The following is an 18419-nucleotide window of genomic DNA, read 5'->3' as shown; positions in this document are numbered from 1 at the left end:
TCCCAACCATACCATGAGCGAGGATGGAAAATGACCTCGTTGGACACGCGGAATACGGTTGCTCGCTTCTTCACTACTGTGTGCGTACACCTTATCATTTTGTTTGTTGTAGCTCTCTTCTACGGTAAAAATTATTTCATCCGAAAAAAGAATTTCCCGATATTTTTTTCCCGCGTACCGCTTCAACAAAGCGCGGCATCTCTTCAGTCTCAGGTCCATTAGACGAGCATTCAAACGATGTCCTGTTTTTCTTCGATATGCCCGAAGCCCTAAGTCTTCATTTAACACCCTTTTCACCGTGGTTCTGCTTAACCCCATCTGAAGGGCCAACAGTTTCTGCTTACGTTTGGGATTTCTTTGAATTCGCGCCTTCACAGCTTTTATGACTGCTGGAGTCCTAACAGACCGAGGGCGACCACTTCTTGATCTGTCATCTACACTAGAGTCTTCATTGTATCGTTTGATGGTACGATAAACGAATCTTTTGGTTATATTCAAATTTTTCAGTATGTTAAAAATTTGAATTGGCGCGTATCCGCAACGATGCAACGCAATAACTGCAACACGGTCTTCTTTAAGCGTCCACTCCATATTTAAAAATGAGTAAAATTCTAAAAGTATACATTTTTATTTTCATGAACAATTCGGAATTCGAATTCAATAAACTTTTTTGTGGCCAGCATTCTAAAAGAAAAGTTTTTACTGTGTGACAATACTTATGACCTGACTAGTTACATGTGAGTCACCCACAAGTATAATTAAATTCGTAAACTTTAGTAATTTTATAATTAGATTAATTTGGTTTTTTTTATTGCTTAGATGGGTGGACGAGCTCACAGCCCACCTGGTGTTAAGTGGTTACTGGAGTCCATAGACATCTACAACGTAAATGCGCCACCCACCTTGAGATATAAGTTCGAAGGTCTCAGTATAGTTACAACGGCTGCCCCACCCTTCAAACCGAAACGCATTACTGCTTCACGGCAGAAATGGACAGGGTACCTACCCGTGCGGACTCACAAGAGGTCCTACCACCGGTAAGTTTCTAGAAATAGGCGCTATGATCGTAGATACCGGTACACGTACGATACACAATGTCTTTCCGATGAAAGTGACAATCGCAAAATACTCGCAATATTTAAATATGTCTTTATGCATATTTTCGGGTGGTTGTATTGCGAGTTCAAATGTGTAGGTGTGGTTTGTTATTTGTAATCTCGGGATATTATGCTCCGAACACATAAAAGTCAAACACACCAATACAACAATATAATAATATAATATGTGTACAATGTTCTATTATAAAGTAAAAAGAGTCTTATTATTTGTATGTATGAAAACTCTAACAACAAACTAGTGACAGTAAACTAACTTACTTGCTCCTTCTGTGATCTGTTACTCAGATGTCAGCAGTCCTACTAACTTCGAACGTGAAGATGCTAAAAAGCCGATAATGTAGAGCCAACATTGTGACTATGAAGAAGGCACGGTGGATCATACGTTCCAAACCTATCCCGCCTAAGAGTGGCGGGATCGTGAGCAGCAAAAAACCAGTAAGTCGGTCCTAGTAGTCAAAAGCACGCAGGGCAAGAGCGGATAAAAGCAATGACATTTGCGTAATACGAAAGTCTTTAACATGTAACAGAGGACCTCTCAAATGAATACAATGAATTTTTAACTTTCAAGGTAACATTAGACAATTTCTAAAAACAGTTCATTAAACTGAGCTTTTCGTTAAGCTTTGCAAAGTTTAATTATTTCGGATTCACAACAAGGTTAAGCTCTTAGTGTAATTAGATAAGCTTATGTACAAAAACGCTGGTAGAATTCCCTGTTTATTAATTGGAATATTTTAAGAACTATTTTATTTCGTTTTAATTGTAAATTCAAACTCAAATATTTATTGCCTATGACGTGCTGATAATTTTACAACCCTTCTGATACTAATCGATCGCCCGAGTCCTGAAGTCGTCGTGGCCTAAAGGATAAGACGTCCGGTGCATTCGTATCGAGCGATGCACCGGTGTTCGAATCCTGCTGGCCGGTACCAATTTTTCTAATGAAACACGTACGTACGTATCAACAAATGTTCACGATTGACTTCCACGGTGAAGGAATAACATCGTGCAATAAAAATCAAACCCGCAAAATTATAATTTGCGTAATTACTGGTGGTAGGACTTCTTGTGAGTCCGCACGGGTGAGTACCACCGCCCCGCCTATTTCTGCCGTGAAGCAGTAATGCGTTTTGGTTTGAAGGGTGGGGCAGCCGTTGTGGCTATACTGAGACCTTAGAACTTATATCTCAAGGTGGGTGGCGCATTTACGTTGTAGATGTCTATGGGCTCCAGTAACCACTTAACACCAGGTGGGCTGTGAGCTCGTCCACACATCTAAGCAATAAAAAAAAACAGATACATCTCCTCGACAAATAAAAACATTAACACCACTGAATAGCTCGAGATGCACAAGACACACAGTCAGTCTAGAATACAGTCATAGTCGCTCATGGACATCAGCAATACCAGGTACATTAGTTTAACCACTTAACACTGGGTGGGCCGTAAGCTCACCTAATGCTCCTAAAACAGGCATCACGGCAAAGACTCAGCCGTATCAGATAATAGTTGTTTCAATCTACAGACCGCAGAACAGATAAGAAAATAATGCATGATGGTGGTAACTATTTTTTTTAACCATCATTGGGCACTTTCAAATATCACCTATAGGGTTAGAATCTATTTATTGGTATGTGTGGATGTTTGTTTATACAATATGGAATCTCTGAACGTCATTTTCATTGACATAGCTTGAACATTTGTAGAAGGCCCGACGACAATACGATGTTATATTATATAGCTTCATTCTAATGTAAGCATTGAAAATAGTTCTTAAAATATGCATGCATAGTGGTGTTTCAGCGAGTTTTTTTTTTATGGTTTAAAATTTATTTTTGGCCTATATTTACTATAATAATATAGTATACTAGCTGACCCGGCAAACATTGTTTTGCCATATATAAGATTTCTAGTGTAGAAAAAAAACTAACTTATTTTAAGTGTGTAAGTAAGATGTGGTATATGAGTGAAAGAGGCATGTAGCGCTGTGAACGTTGAGGGAATATATAATAAAAATAACAAAACCTCATTCAACCACATAATACCTCATTATAGAAATAAAAAAAACCCAAATAAAAAAAAAAGTTAGGGGTGGACAACCCTAATCACTTAGGGGTATGAAAAATAGATAGTTGCCGATTCTCAGGCTTACTGAATATGCATAAAAAAATTCATGAGAATCGGTCAAGCGGTTTCGAAGGAGTATGGGAACGAACATTGTGACACGAGAATTTTATATATTAGATATTATATACTCTCAATTTAATTCAGTAATAGATCAAACAAAGCGCAGGGCCGAACTAGTAAGGACGTCACGTATTTCAACGTAAATTCCATGTGAAATTGGATTATGTTTCACCGACGTTCAATCCATGATTATTCTATTCATTAACGATTCACCGTAACGCGAATACTTGCATAATCAAACGCTATAGGCTCTCGATTAGTATGAGCGGAGCGTGTAGCGTTTTTATAATCTATATATTAATATGTGAAGCAAGAACTTTGTGGTTTTTACGAAAATTGCGCGGACGGAAGAGTATGAAATTTCCCACATATATTGAGGATATAGAGAAGGACTGCAGAATATAAATTTTTCTTTAAACTATGCATAAAAAATACATTAAATTAATATAAAAAACATTACACAGACACCACCATGTCTTTGATACATACTATTTGTTTATTGTCAAACTTTTCTTATTGCCTTATAGTCTGTGGTCAAATTGAGAATAGATTAAATATATTATTATACTAGTGACTCGCCCTCGCTTCGCTTCGGAAACATTAAAACACATATGAAACAAACAAAAAAATAAAAAAAAATGAAAAAAAAGTAGCCTATGTTCATCAGGGACAATGTCGGCTTCTAATGGAAAAAGAATTTTTCAAATCGGTCCAGTAGTTTCGGAGCCTATTCGAAACAAACAAACAAACAAATCTTTCCTCTTTATAATATTAGTATAGATATAGATATTGATTCTTTTATATGTAATGATATATGTCAAAAGTTATGTCTTGGTGAAATCTGTGATTTTAGAAGTTTAATAGTCTTTGTCAATAGATTCTTAATAATCTATAGCAGCGGTCAAGGAATCGGGGTAAATTACCCTTTTTGGGGTAATACCCTATATACCCTATGGAGGCTATAATATGAAAGATGCTAAAAAGAAGCGATTTGTTTTTTTTGTTCTTCGCCATGGGGTAATATCAACTTACACAAAAATATTTTGGGGTAATAATTAAAAAAGTTTCCCGACCGCTGATCTATAAACTTATAATATCAATTAATTATAGTCGAATTTGGACCACCGGGGGTATACTGGTATTGATTAATATATCTGATGTTTGAATCAGTCGTGCGTTACAATTCGGAAGGCAGACAGCCGGGTTCCAGTATAATTATGACTTCAATAGTGTGTTCAAACAATGAATTATAAAAAAAACAATCACGTGATTTAACTTAACAAAACCATAGCCTTAGAGTATCATCTTATGTAATACAATATTAAAACCCATTTAACTGTAACTTAATACGTATTAGTATGGAATAATTAAGGCATAACACAGTGCGTTTGTGTTTGTAACCTGACCTGTGTGTTTGCTTTTGGGTACTTCAGTCCCTTGTTTATGATTGTACTGGGTTTCATCTGCTGTTTAATCAACTTAGTAGATGGATTTTCATGTTTATAATAACAACTTGTAATATAAGGTGCTCCTGTGGTAAAATTCCGTGGCTCGATCTGTTTTGACTGCGCACCTGCTCGTCAGTGGTCATCGTCGCTTTTACACGTTAAAGTCGTCGGGGCCTAAAAGTTAAGATGCCCGATGCACTCATATCGAAGAATGCGACTATGATGCGTAGGGCGTTTTCTGAGTAGAACGAGTAGGTGCGTATTTCTAGCGTGAAGCAGTCAGACTTTCGGTTTGAAAGGTGGGACAGCCATTACGCTACACCATTGAGACTTAGACTAATTTTTCAAGGTGGATGGTGTCTCTAACATTGCCATGATGACTATGAGCTTCGGTAATCTATGCTATCTAACTATACTGAGATCTTAGAAGTTATATCTCAAGGTGGGTAGCGCATTTACTTTGTAGATGTCTATGAGCTCCAGTAATCTCTTAACACTAGGTGGGCTGTGAGCTCGTCCACCCATCTAAGCAAAAAAAAAAACTATGCACTAAAAAAATAATCAAGAGCTCTTAGAAAAACTCAAATGTTGGCCGTGTGTGATTTACATTTAATTCAATCACAGCGAATATTGATTTACACTTAATTCAATCACTTCAAGTTTACTTTCCTTAGGTTTCTTAATCATTTCCCCTTGAAACGAAATACTGTGCCTACATTTGTTACCGGCAAAAAATCTGTGAATTTACTTAGTCAAATTCTATAGAAAGCGTGAAGTCTACAAAGAATATTTGACAGCTCTGTTTATATTAAGAAAACTGCAGTAATTTTTTTCTAGATATTTTTGTTCTTCCAGGCCTTATCTTATATTATGTGGGGTTAGCGTAGCATTTCCTTTTATTAAGCTGCATTGGGATTTTGGCGTGAGTTTTACAACCACGTCCCTGAATCTAGCACCTACTGACTACGCAAATAATATTAATAATACGGTAAACGTAAACGGTCAGTTCGTTCCTTATCTGGTCCATGTACGTCTTTTAGGAAGGCATTGCAAATACTGATTGCTGTCAGTGACGTCCGCCCTCGTTCTATTTCATTTCGAATCACCTGTCAAGTCTCTTAGTCTATGTCTAGTCGTTGTAGGATGTAGGTCCTGCCGAAGAGGTTGTAGACCGTGAAAATTAGAAAAATATATCTCTTCTTCTTTTTCTCCACCTTATCCCACTAGTGATCGGCACAGCTAATTTTTCTCTTTCGTTCGCTTCTGTCAGCCATCATCTCAACAGTCACTCCTCTCTCTCTCTCATATAGTCATTCACACACTCCATCCATGTCTTCTTTGGTCGACCTCTTCTCCCTCTACCTTGCACTAACATTTCCATACATCTCCTAGTCACATGCATCTTCTCACACTTCATACGCATCACATGTCCACGCTAACCGTCCGCTCTTTAATTTGTTGATTACCGGGGCTACCTACTTTCACACTTCCTCTAATATACTCATTCATTATCTTGTCCATTCTTGTCACTTCACACATCCATCTCAACATTCGCATCTCTGCCGCAGGCACTCCTCTTTCATGCTTTACTTTCGTCGCCCAACATTCAGATCCATACAGCACGACAGGTCTAAGGATCGTTTTTTAATTCTTCCCTTGAGCTGTATAACACTGGCATAGTCGCGTCGCTGGATACGACTACACCAAGCCTCTGAACCTTTAAGTCAATACGATGTAAAATTAATGCCAATTATGACGTAGTCCCATGAGATTTTCCGACCAAATTCGATCTTATCTGGACATCAGGCTCCACGATGCCCTCCACGAAGCCAAGGATCGCAACAGATGACAATTGTCACGACCTTCAGTAACGAGGAGAGGAACGCTAGGAGGAGAAGGATTACGACGAACCCGTTTGATAAAAAAAGTTGTGATGTGACCAGGGCCAACCAAATTTCGGTAGAAGTAGATAAGCAAATGAACGAACTCAAGATCCACTTGATGTTAAACGCTTACTAAAACCAGTAGTTGAATTCTCAATGGCTTTGTATTTATAGCTAGCAGGTACCTTTAACCATTTTTTTTTTAAATATCGGAAATTAATTTCAAAATACGAACACTAAACATCAAAAAACGAATTTCCATTAGTTCTCTGAAAAACCGTTGGAAAATAAAAGAACCACGTGTTACCAAATAAACAGATCATAAGAGTCATTAAACCCATCTCGTAGATAATAAAAACGTATAAATTCCCTCTGTACGTTAGATTTATAGTGGCCAGAATTTTTCCTCTTGTTAGCTTTGAAACATACCTACTTCTCGACACTATTCCGCCCGTATAAATATGTATTAATGGCTCGGAATGAACATATTTTAGAGAGACGTTAAGGAGATTTTTAACGTCTGCTGTTCGCATTTAAACGAACGAATAACATTTTTTTTTAATTTATTACTTAGATGGGTGGACGAGCTAACAGCCCACCTGGTGTTAAGTAGTTACTGGAGCCCATAGACATATACAACGTAAATGCGCCACCCACCTTGAGATATAAGTTCTAAGGTCTCAAGTATAGTTACAACGGCTGCCCCACCCTTCAAAACGAAACGCATTACTGCTTCACGGCAGAAATAAGCAGGGCGGTGGTACCTACCCGCGCGGACTCACAAGAGGTCCTACCACCAGTAATAACGCAAATTATAATTTAGCAGGTTTGATTTTTATTACACGATGTTATTCCTTCACCGTGGAAGTCAATCGTGGAACATTTGTTAAGTACATATTTCATTAGAAAAATTGGTACCCGCCTGCGAGATTCGAACACCGGTGCATCGCTCAACACGAATGCACCAGACGTCTTATCCTTTAGGCCACGACGACTTCAAAAGTCAAACTATGAAGTTTTTAAATTTTAAGCTTAATACAATACGTTGAAGCGGTCTAATGACTCTTCGAATCGAAGCGCACGCTAAATACATCGTATCCCGATATCATTTTAAAGTTTTTATTCGTGTCCCACTTTTATCGATAGCGATACAAAACCAAATTCATTTGTCATGTCCCAATTTTTTTTTTATCTCGGAACCAGCCATCACGGAACTCCGTGACTTTACTCTGCCCCTCACGGATTGCCGCAAAGCAAATTTATGTCGCAAAAACTGCCCATTGTTTTCGGCATTGTGCTACGGAAAATGGCGCTGCCAGGAACAGTGTGTGTATGACACTTTATTTCCGGACACACGAACCGTGATAGAACAAAATAAAACATTCACAATAATGATTTGTTGAGGCTTTAATAGGTTTTTTTTTTTCTTATAAAAAAGTGAATTTACACATCATTTCAAATACTGTCAAACTTAAAAAACTTAAATATGTGTGTAAATATTGAAGTTATGATGTGAAAGTTTATTTATACCGTATTCGATTTCAATTTTTAACGCTACGTATTTTGATGCGATAAGAAATTCAACTTTTTAACAAATTCAAAAGTATACAAAGGTAAAGACGCTGAAATTTATGAAAAAAAAAGTCAGTCGCAGCTAAAAAACGTATTAAGGGTGTTTTGAGTGAAATTGGTCTTTTTTCTTTTCTCTTATTGTAAAATTTGCTTTCTGTTGTATATGTGACATGATAGAAATATGTAGTTATATAGATTTGTATCCTTTTCCTGGTGGTAAGAACAGATGTATTGTATGTATAAGCTTTGTATTGTATTGCTGTAATAACTACTATTCCTAATAAAACTCTTATAATCCTAAAGGATAAGACGTCCGTTGCATTCGTATATAGCGACGCAACGGTGTTCGAATCACGCAGGCGGGTACCAATTTGTCTAATGAAATACGTACTTAACAAATGTTCACGATTGACTTCCACGGTGAAGGAATAACATTGTGTAATAAAAATCAAACCTGCAAATTATAATTTGCGTAATTACTGGTCGTAGGACCTCTTGTGAGTCCGCACGGGTAGGTACCACCACCCCACCTATTTCTGCCGTGAAGCAGGAATGCGTTTCGGTTTCAAGGGTGGGGCAGCCGTTGTAAATATACCTAGACCTTAGAACTTATATCTCAAGGTGGGTGGCGCATTTACGTTGTAGATGTCTATGGGCCACAATAAAAAAAAAAACTATATCCACTATGAGTTTGACATTTAAGTCTGTCAAAAGCAATGTTTTTTTATGATAAAACAATTTTATATAGCAAAAACTGTCCGTTCTGGAAACTAAAACGGCAGACGGGAGCCGACTGTGTATGACACTTTATTTCCGCTCAAACGAGGTGCGAATGTACAAAATAAAAACATTCACGTAATACCAGCTTACATGTAGGTACGTTTTATCGCCGGTTTGATTTCATTGCATTTGACAGTTAAAAAAACGCTGTGCCGTGTAGGTAATTGCTTAACGTTATTCGCTTCTATGGATAAGGTGAAATTAAATATTGTATGATATATTTTTTAGTTCTTTACGTAAATACGACCATGCAATTATCTGGTACTAAATGCATTCTTCGGTCACCGTCCTCGTCGAACCCGTCGCTTGCGACGAAGGGCTCGACGAGCGAATTAACCCGTAGACACAGCCCAGTGAGTTTCTTGCCGGATCTTCTCAGTGGGTCGCGTTTCCGATCCGGCGGTATATTCTGCGAAGCACTGCTCTTGCTAGGGTTAGTGTTAGCATCATTCCGGTTTGAGCCCCGTGAACTCACCTACTAGTTAAGGTTACGCTGAAATAACCTCTCAAAGCTATCAGCTAAGGTAGAAAAAAAATAAAAATAAAAAAGATGCATTCGGGAAGCGGCAGTCCTTGAGCTGTTAGGTCTCTTTCGGATGCGCTCGGGCAGCTGTTAGCAAATCCCACTCTTCCTGGCTGAGCCCTTGCTCGCTCACCTATCCTGGTGAAACTGGAAAGGCCTCCGGGCCACTTCATAAAAAAAGACTATGTAACAAAAACCAAGAAACTCCAATAAAATCCTCCATACGTGAGAATTAAGGGAAAGGCTAGGAAAAAAGTCACGTCTGAAATTGACTTTCAATCTATCATTTATTCGAATCTCGTTTAAAAACAGAGGGTGCGTTTGTTTGCAAATCAAAAGCCAATATCAGGCCCCCGATCAATACAAGCAGCTTTGACATATTTGCATAATAGGATTTTGTTGACACAGAGTGAGCTACGAGTCCATGGATATGCGATTTTTTTTTTCATTTGAAACTAATAAATGCTATGACTGTCACTAGGTGAAATTGTAAATGTTTGTTGAAGCAATATGGACTTTTTTTGGTTGAGTAGATAAATGAATAAGCTCTACCCGGCATCCAATGGTTATCTAACCTTATAAACAGTATAACGTGAATGCCACCAACCACCTTGAGACATGAGGTCTTAATATAAATTACATAGTATAAAGATTGTCTCAGCCTTCAAATCGGTTCATTGCAGCATGGTGGTACACACCAAATTCGAGCCCCAAGACAGCCTATCACCTATCTTACCTGGATTATATTGTACTATTTCAGACAATTTCATTAACCTACAAAAAAGAATGCAATATTTTAAACGACGTTTAAAAGCGCAGAATATCAATTCTTCTTCGTCGCTTTCTTCATGACTGAATGTCGTGTCCCTGAAACTTGACCGTAGCCTGTCTCGTGAGCTGTTTTCACCTCGTCCGGTCCTCAGCTTCTCGAATGGCGGTTGCGAGTGGCAGCCCAGTTAGGCTGGTTATTTGATCACACCAACGGCTAGGTGATCGGCCGCGGGGTCTCTTTCCTTCTACTTTGCCCGTCACAATCACTTTGTCCAAGTTATCTGACGGTCGGCGGACCGGGCGGAATATCAATTAAAACACATAAAATAAATATACTTCATTTCGATTTATCGGTGACCCATATCCGACAAGGTAAGGAAACGCAGCCTTTGCCTGAAACATTTCTTGTCGGATCCCCCGGATCCACTTTCGGTGCTTTTCGACTCTAAAAGCACCGATCGCACTCGTCGATTACGCCGAGGATGGTGATGAGAGAACCAGCCCATAGACACAGCCCACTGAGTTTCTCGCCGGATTTTCTCGGTGGGTCGCGATTCCGATCCAGTGGTAGATTCTGCGAAGCAGTGCTCTTGCTACGACTAATGTTAGAATGGTGTGTAGAATAGTTCCTTAGTCTACCAGCGAGTAGGTAGAGAAATGTCGGTGACACTATAAATGACTTTATTAAAAGCCTTTGCTGAACTACATTTATTTTTGCTTCAATACTCTTTAATGACTGATAGAGCTATGTGCTGGTTCAGAAAGTTTGATCTAGGGCTGTCATAATTATAAGAGGAAATTAGGACGATTTAATTTCATAAAAAGTTGTGCTAAATTCACTCTGTACTTTTAAGTACTAGACTATTTTATAGTCCCGTCTTTTTTTTTATCCAACCGCTACCGTTACAGAATCTATTCGTACTAAATGTGACCGCTTCGTTCATTCGCAATTCGCTTCCAGAGTTCGTTCTTACCAGCACTGGCATCGTAATGAATTCGATTTTGAATTGATGAAAAAAACGGATTGTTGGTGCAAAGAGGGACATTTTCTTAGGACTCCATTATACCACAATTCAAGTTTTTCATTAGAATCTTCCGTCACCACGTAAGCTATCATTTACGTGTTTTTTATTTAAATTATAAATATGATTCTAATGAAACTGTAATATAATATATAATCTAATATTAACGCAATATATAATATAATAAGTAATATACAGTATAATATAATGTAATATAATATATGATGACACTTGTGTTGTGACCGATCCCAAAGAAAACAGTTTTTTTACATTAAAAAATTTCGTTCCAATACAAAGAGGAGTTGCCATGTCCAAAAAATCAAGAATAAAAATCCGTCTATTCCGTTTTTACCCAAATCAATAACACCATTTCCTAAATAAAATATTGACTTACCTACTTACCGCTAACATGTTGATGTCTCGATTCAGTACCTTGAGTTGCTATAATACAAAATCCTATAGCATAGAATAGTAGAAAAGTAGGTTTTGTGGAAATTATTTATTCAATACGGAGCTGGCTGGGAATTCTAATATATTGAAACGTATCGTCCGTAGGCTTAGTATTTCTTATCAAATAAAAAATATTTACCAAATGTCACCTTCTTCAGCCTCTTTGACCTAACTGAGTTTGACAATAAAGGCTAACAATAACCCTCCTTAGGAAGGGTAGGAATTCGATTTGCAAAACAGTTATTAAATTAGTGGGATTGCTTGAGTATAGTATAGATTCACTAATGTATCACGGTCCACTTAGTATTAACTGGTTTGTTTGGTTTTTTTTTGCTTAGGTGGGTGGACGAGCTCACAGCCCACCTGGTATTAAGTGGTTACTGGGACCCATAGACATCTACAACGTAAATGCGCCGCCCACCTTGTGATATAAGTTCTAAGGTCTCAATATAGTTACAACGGCTGCCTCACCCTTCAAACCGAAACGCATTACTGCTTAACGGCAGAAATAGGCAGGGCGGTGGTACCTACCCGTGCGGACTCAAGAGGTCCTACCACCAGTAAACTCCAACCTACCAACAGTAATGTAACCTATAGAAATCATAAAGCTAAATGCGTTACTACTTGGAGATACTATTGTACCATACTAAAGTACCATAGGATTGACACCATACCTTGGTGGATTCTCAACGATAGCTTCATTTTTACAACAAAAAAAAATACAAGTTTCGGTAACAATGCGGTTGCTCGCTAACACCCAAACATTAAGTTTGCAGCCGGCGAGCCGTGTAATTTCCCAGCAGGTTCGCATAAATCATGCTGAGGTTACCGATATCTTGGGCCAGCGATCAATCACCATCCCTCGCCTGCAGTCCGGAAACCGTTACCCTGCGATTCCCTTATAATGTATTTTTGTGATTTTCTAACTTCTCAATTTGTACGTGCTACGTAATACTTCGTTATTTCGACTTTATTAACAGCTACGCGATCTCGAAGAGTATTTAAAAGGACGGCATGAGAGGAAAGTGATGAACGATTCCGAATTTTTGTGTCCATGAAATAAGTATTAAATTCGATTGCATTAAAATCTTTTGAATCAATTAAAGGTGGAGCTGCTTTACTTGATGTTAAGTATTATATGTATATTTTTTAATTGATTTCGTTAGATAAATCAAAGGTAGTCAAGACAATCTGAAGTTTGTTAACCTTTAACTGGGTTACCTTCAAATGGGAGTGCCATAGTAGCATACCTTGAGAAATCTTGGCGAAGATACAACTACATTAAATTAACTACTAGAACGTACGTCACGCCAAAATAGGCAACATAATATATAAATGTGAGGACTCGACCTGTGACCAAAGATGATAAAGACAGTGATATATCTGGTAAACAAAAAGAAAGCTGAAGAAAGTGACGTTACAATTTGTTTGGTAAATATATTTGTGGTTCGAACTTTAAATCTACTTACTTTGTTCTCGTGAATATTTATGTTTAGGTAGTCAATGACAGAAGAGAATATTATTGTGGAAAATATCTACGAAAATATACATATTTTAAATACAAATGGATTAGGTCGGAGAGGACATTTTATTACACTGAATGAGTGCCGAGATCACATGGTGAAATAATAGGAGAACCCATTGACATGACAATGTCAGTTCTGCCGCTTACTTTGAGACATGAGGTCGAGGTCCGGTATTGTATAACGGATGGCCGATTCTTCAATATAAGACTTTTATCTGTTGCGCGGTAGAAACAGATACAGTGATAGTAAGTACCAGCGACATAAGGCGGGCAGGCAATAAACATGCAAAATTTGCTGACCATATTAGATTTAATCAAGTCTGTAAATCAAGAATAGCCCTTTCAACATATAAACCGCGGCCCTTAGTTAATCAAGGAGAAAGACGAAAGGCAAAAATTGAGGAAATCTTTATGGGCATCTCGCCCTCAACCTTGTGTGTCTGAGTTCGATAAGCTAACTTCTCAAGAGCGCTCGCATTACACGCAATAGCGTTGGACCCCCGATACAGAAACAAACACCACGACAATTTACTTTTGTGCCGAATCAAAATATAGCATGTTACAACATTATTTTTATACATTCTCAATTTTGAATATATTTCTTGATCGATTGCATGCCTAAGCATCGTGAGCACTACGCACGACGCTCTGGATTAAGTTTCTTTAGGTATTATGGCACTCAATTTTTCTCTAAATCGTCGGAAAAGCTCACTGTCTACCCGATAAGCTGTTATTAAAGTCCATGGACGCCACAAGTCGAACCTATATGTTCACTTGGAAACGTAAGACAAAATTTCAGTAGCATTAATACCACAGCTGCCTACCCTTTGAAAAAGAAGGAGTGATCACTTTGTTGTAAAAATTGCTAAGGCCACAGTACTAACTCGGGTTTGTAATATGTCAAATCACCAGTACTTAAGATAGATGTTAAAGATTAGATGAGCTACGAACTGAAGCAGGAAAAATGTGAGAAGATGGCATGGAATGCTTAAAGATTCGTACCAATTATTCGAAGAAACCGCGTACCCTTCGAGGGTTTTTTTTGTCGGTTCATCATCAGGACAGGGGATTTTATATGCGGATCCGTCTAAGCAAAAAAAAACACATAATTTGTAATTGTCAATACTATGTTTATTTCCGTCACAGTCGTATAAGGTCGCCATCAGATTTGCACAGATTTGGGACGCGGTTAAAGCCGCGCGTGCCTACCAAACAATCCACGAATACGTAGATTGTTTGCTCACAGAAATACGGACAGCGGGAATGTTTGGCGCGCCGATCTGAATGTATGAGTGAATTTTGTCGTATCCTGTGTTATCTTTGAGAGAGAGAGAGAGAATACACTTTATTGCACACCAAAACACAATTTACATTCAAAAAAAAACAATCAGAAAACAGATAAATTTGTACAATAGGCGGTCTTATCGCTAAAAGCGATCTCTTCCAGACAACCGTATAATTTATAGAAATTCTGGAAAATATAAAAAAATATAGCAGGTATGTTGCGGTGTACTATAGATAATACGTTATAGAAAATATATACATACAATAAACAAAATATATACCGTTTACATATAATATGAAATATATACTTATTATTATATACCAATATACATACTTACACACAATACATACTAATATACTTACATACACATAATACATCAACAGTATGGAAATAATAAATGATGATGCAAACAAACAGCACTAAGAAGATAAGTAGTGTTCCTTCACCATTCTTTTAAAACAGTTTAAAGTTTGAGCACTTCTCACTGCATCCGGCAGAGCATTCCACAATCGAACCGCCTGGACGGTGAATGAATGATCAAAGAATGATGATGAATGCGCCGGCATTTTCAGTCTCAGGCTATCCGATGATCTCAGGGAAAAATTATGCGTATCACGTAGGAACTCGAAACGTTCTTTGAGATATATGGGGGCATGGGGGTTAAAGAGAGTACAGTATAGTAATGAAAGGACATGAGTATTGCGGCGAAGGCGAATTGGTAACCACTTGAGTTTAGTGCGAAATTCAGATACATGATCATATTTCCGTAAACCAAATATGAATCTTATGCAGAAATTTTGTAGCCGCTCAAGTTTATCAAGTTGTGTTTCAGTTAAATCAGTATAGCTGGCATCGGCGTAGTCAAGAATTGGAAGAAGGAGAGATTGTGCAAGCGCAGTTTTAGTGGCAGTTGGAAGAAAATTTCGTAACCGTCTCAAAGATCCAGCTGTTGCAAACACCTTCCGGCTAACCTCTTTTATCTGAGCGTTCCATGAAAGGTTTTTATCAATTAAGATTCCTAAATTTTTCACAGTATCGCTGATAGGAATTGGTACGCCATCAAATAAAATAGCCGGAAGCTGCGACCATTTCACTTTCGAGCACAATCTTGAACTGCCGACAACAATGACCTGTGTCTTCGACGGGTTCACCCTCAATCCATGCGAATTACTCCAACGGGATAATATTGATAAGTCATTATTCAGCGTCTTCATCGCGTTGGTCAGTTCTGACAAAGAAGTTTGTGTATAGATCTGTAGATCATCTGCATACAGGTGGTAGGAAGAAGTAAGTTGTATAGAAATAGAATTTATAAAAATTGAAAAAAGTAAAGGGGATAAAACGCCACCCTGCGGTACACCTACGTGCGTTTCACACCATGAAGAATAAGCATTCTCACAGTGAATACGCTGTCGGCGACCAGACAGGTAACTTCGAAACCAATCAACCACGGTCGGAGATATGTTAATGGAGCTAAGGATGGCTAGAAGTATGTCGAAATCAACGGTGCCAAATGCATTACTGAAATCCAGCAATGCCAACACCGTCAGTTTCCCACTCTCCATGCCAAGTCTGATGGCATCCGTAATATTCACCAGGGCTGTGACTGTGCTATGACCAGGACGAAAGCCGGATTGGTAAGGGTTTAAAAGCTGATTCCTTGTAAGAAACTCATTGAGCTGGTTGTGAATCAAGCGTTCTAAAACCTTTGAAAGGAACGGTAAAATGGAAATTGGACGGTATTCTGAAAAGGATATAGGATTCGACTTTTTTGGCAGTGGTGTAATTTGTGCTTCTTTCCAAGCCTTTGGAAAGATGCCGCTAGATAATGAGTGATTGAGGATATGACAGATAACGGGAAGGATTTGGTCCAGGATAGGAAGGATCATATTACGGGCGACACAGTCACTTCCAACTGCATTGGAAGTTATAGATAATATGCTCCGCTTAACATCACAAGCCGTTAGGTGATTAAAAACAAATGGAGAGCAATTTGGGACTGGAAGAGATGAAATATGATTTAATGTTTTTGATTTAGTTGTCCCATCAAAATCGGACGACGCACAGAAATGTTGATTTAATAAATCAATACTCGAATGAGATAAATGAGTGTTATGTTGTGATTTTCCAATCCCCAGTGATCTAAGAAATTTCCAGACTTTAGCTGGATCTCCATTTTCGACAGCACTATGGATATGTTGGCGTTGTGCATCCCTACACACCCTGTTGCAGTGATTACGGATGCGGTGATAATTTGTGCCATTTTCGAGGGTAGGTTTTTTCTTATATTTTAATTTAGCAGCCGCCTTCTTGATTAAGATACTTTTAATTTCATTAGTAAGCCACGGCGCTGGCAAATGTTTTATTCTTACTGGTCGACATGGTGCGTGCTTGTCATATAGACCAGTTAATTTTGCATTGAACTGATCAACTTTCTCATTGATTGAGGTAGAACACGTCAAAGCAGTCCAGTCAATGCTGCCTGCATCTTCTCGAAGACTTTCAATATCCATACCGTTAAAACTGCGCAGCAGAAGAATTTTTGACTTAGCCTTAGGAGGTCGTACTTTGTATGAGACGAAAATGAGATCATGATATGAGAAAGCGTCAGCTGAACATTGTCCATGGTCAGCTACGTAATCAAGAGAAGTAACGAAAATAAGATCAAGAAGTGAAGGAGCACAGTTTGGAAAATGATGTGTCGAGTTCAACGGTAGAATAGTTAAATTTACCGATTCGATCATCGAGTGAAATAAAGTACTGCGAGAATTATTTTTAAGGAGGCATGTGTTAAAGTCACCCATGATAATGGTATGAGTATATGAAGGCATTATGTTTTCTAGCAAAGTTTCAAAAGAAGTAAAAAAATCTATACTTGACGAAGGACAATAATAAACACCAAGTAGCATCTTCGTGTGTTGAAGTTCTATTTCAAGAAATAAGTGCTCGCCCGCACATGGCGGTGTAGGCTGTGCCGATACATTAACAACTGTACAATTAAAATATGAACGGATATAAATGGCAACGCCACCACCGCCACCAGTAATACGGTCGTTCCTAAAAAGTTGAAAACCAGGAATGGTATAAGATGTAGACGGAAGACATGGCTTAAGCCAAGATTCTGACACAAGTATAGCATGGATATTCTTAGAATCAAAACTTGCCAGCATGTCAGGGAAATGAGCCGGAATACTCTGGGCATTGATATGAACGACATTAAAATTCCTAGGAACACCAGAGAACCGTGAAGACAATGTTTCTGCTAAAGAAGGCACACTAATATCGCTGTTGTCGCTGTTTGCTGAATAAAAAGTTTCAGATTCACTTGTATCTGTTGAGTTGAGCATATAAGTAGAGAAAGTATATATATATATATATTATACACAATATCAAAATATCAATACGGTTATGAATATATATACAAATTAATAATACCCACCAACTGGGAAAGTGTCTATGAAAATTAATTTAACTATAATAGAGACAAAACAAGCCAAAAGACAAACAAAATAACAAAATAAAAGAAAATCAAAGTAGCAAAATAGAATACCTATATAAAATATACGTAGCAATTAGGTAGTATAATCTTATTAGAAAATGAAAACATTAAATAGTAAATACAAAGCAAAAGAAAAAGAAAAAAAGAAAACAAAATAAATAAATAAAAGAAACTAAAATTAAAGAAATACAAATCAGAAGCATGAGTAGCAGTGAAAAGATTACAGTATACTTAAATTCATCTCGACGTTTTCTTTATTAAGCTTCGCTTTAAACTTAATACGTGTAATTTAGCTGTATAGACGAAGATCCTTTTGCCACTTGAAAGTTGACAGTTAAAAATTGTCAATATCATGC

The 18419-nt window shown here is 37.9% G+C and overlaps 1 protein-coding gene across 5 annotated transcripts in view; it reads right to left on the bottom strand.

Moving 5' to 3' along the window:
- The window catches only part of LOC149501295 (uncharacterized), a 335239-nt gene that overhangs the window by 94105 nt on the left and 222715 nt on the right, over window positions 1-18419 (bottom strand). Inside the window, exon 1 of one of the 5 annotated variants that reach the window (XM_089734011.1) lies at window positions 9236-9969. The exons of the other annotated variants lie outside the window; for them this stretch is intronic. The gene's annotated coding sequence lies outside the window, so the exon portion shown is untranslated. Of the gene's footprint in view, window positions 1-9235; window positions 9970-18419 lie in introns of those variants that run through there. 5 annotated transcript variants of the gene reach the window in all.

Source organism: Bombyx mandarina, chromosome 16, assembly GCF_030267445.1.
Source record: "Bombyx mandarina strain Sakado chromosome 16, ASM3026744v2".
NCBI classification, from domain to species: domain Eukaryota; kingdom Metazoa; phylum Arthropoda; class Insecta; order Lepidoptera; family Bombycidae; genus Bombyx; species Bombyx mandarina.
This window is presented reverse-complemented; position numbering and strand designations above follow the sequence as displayed.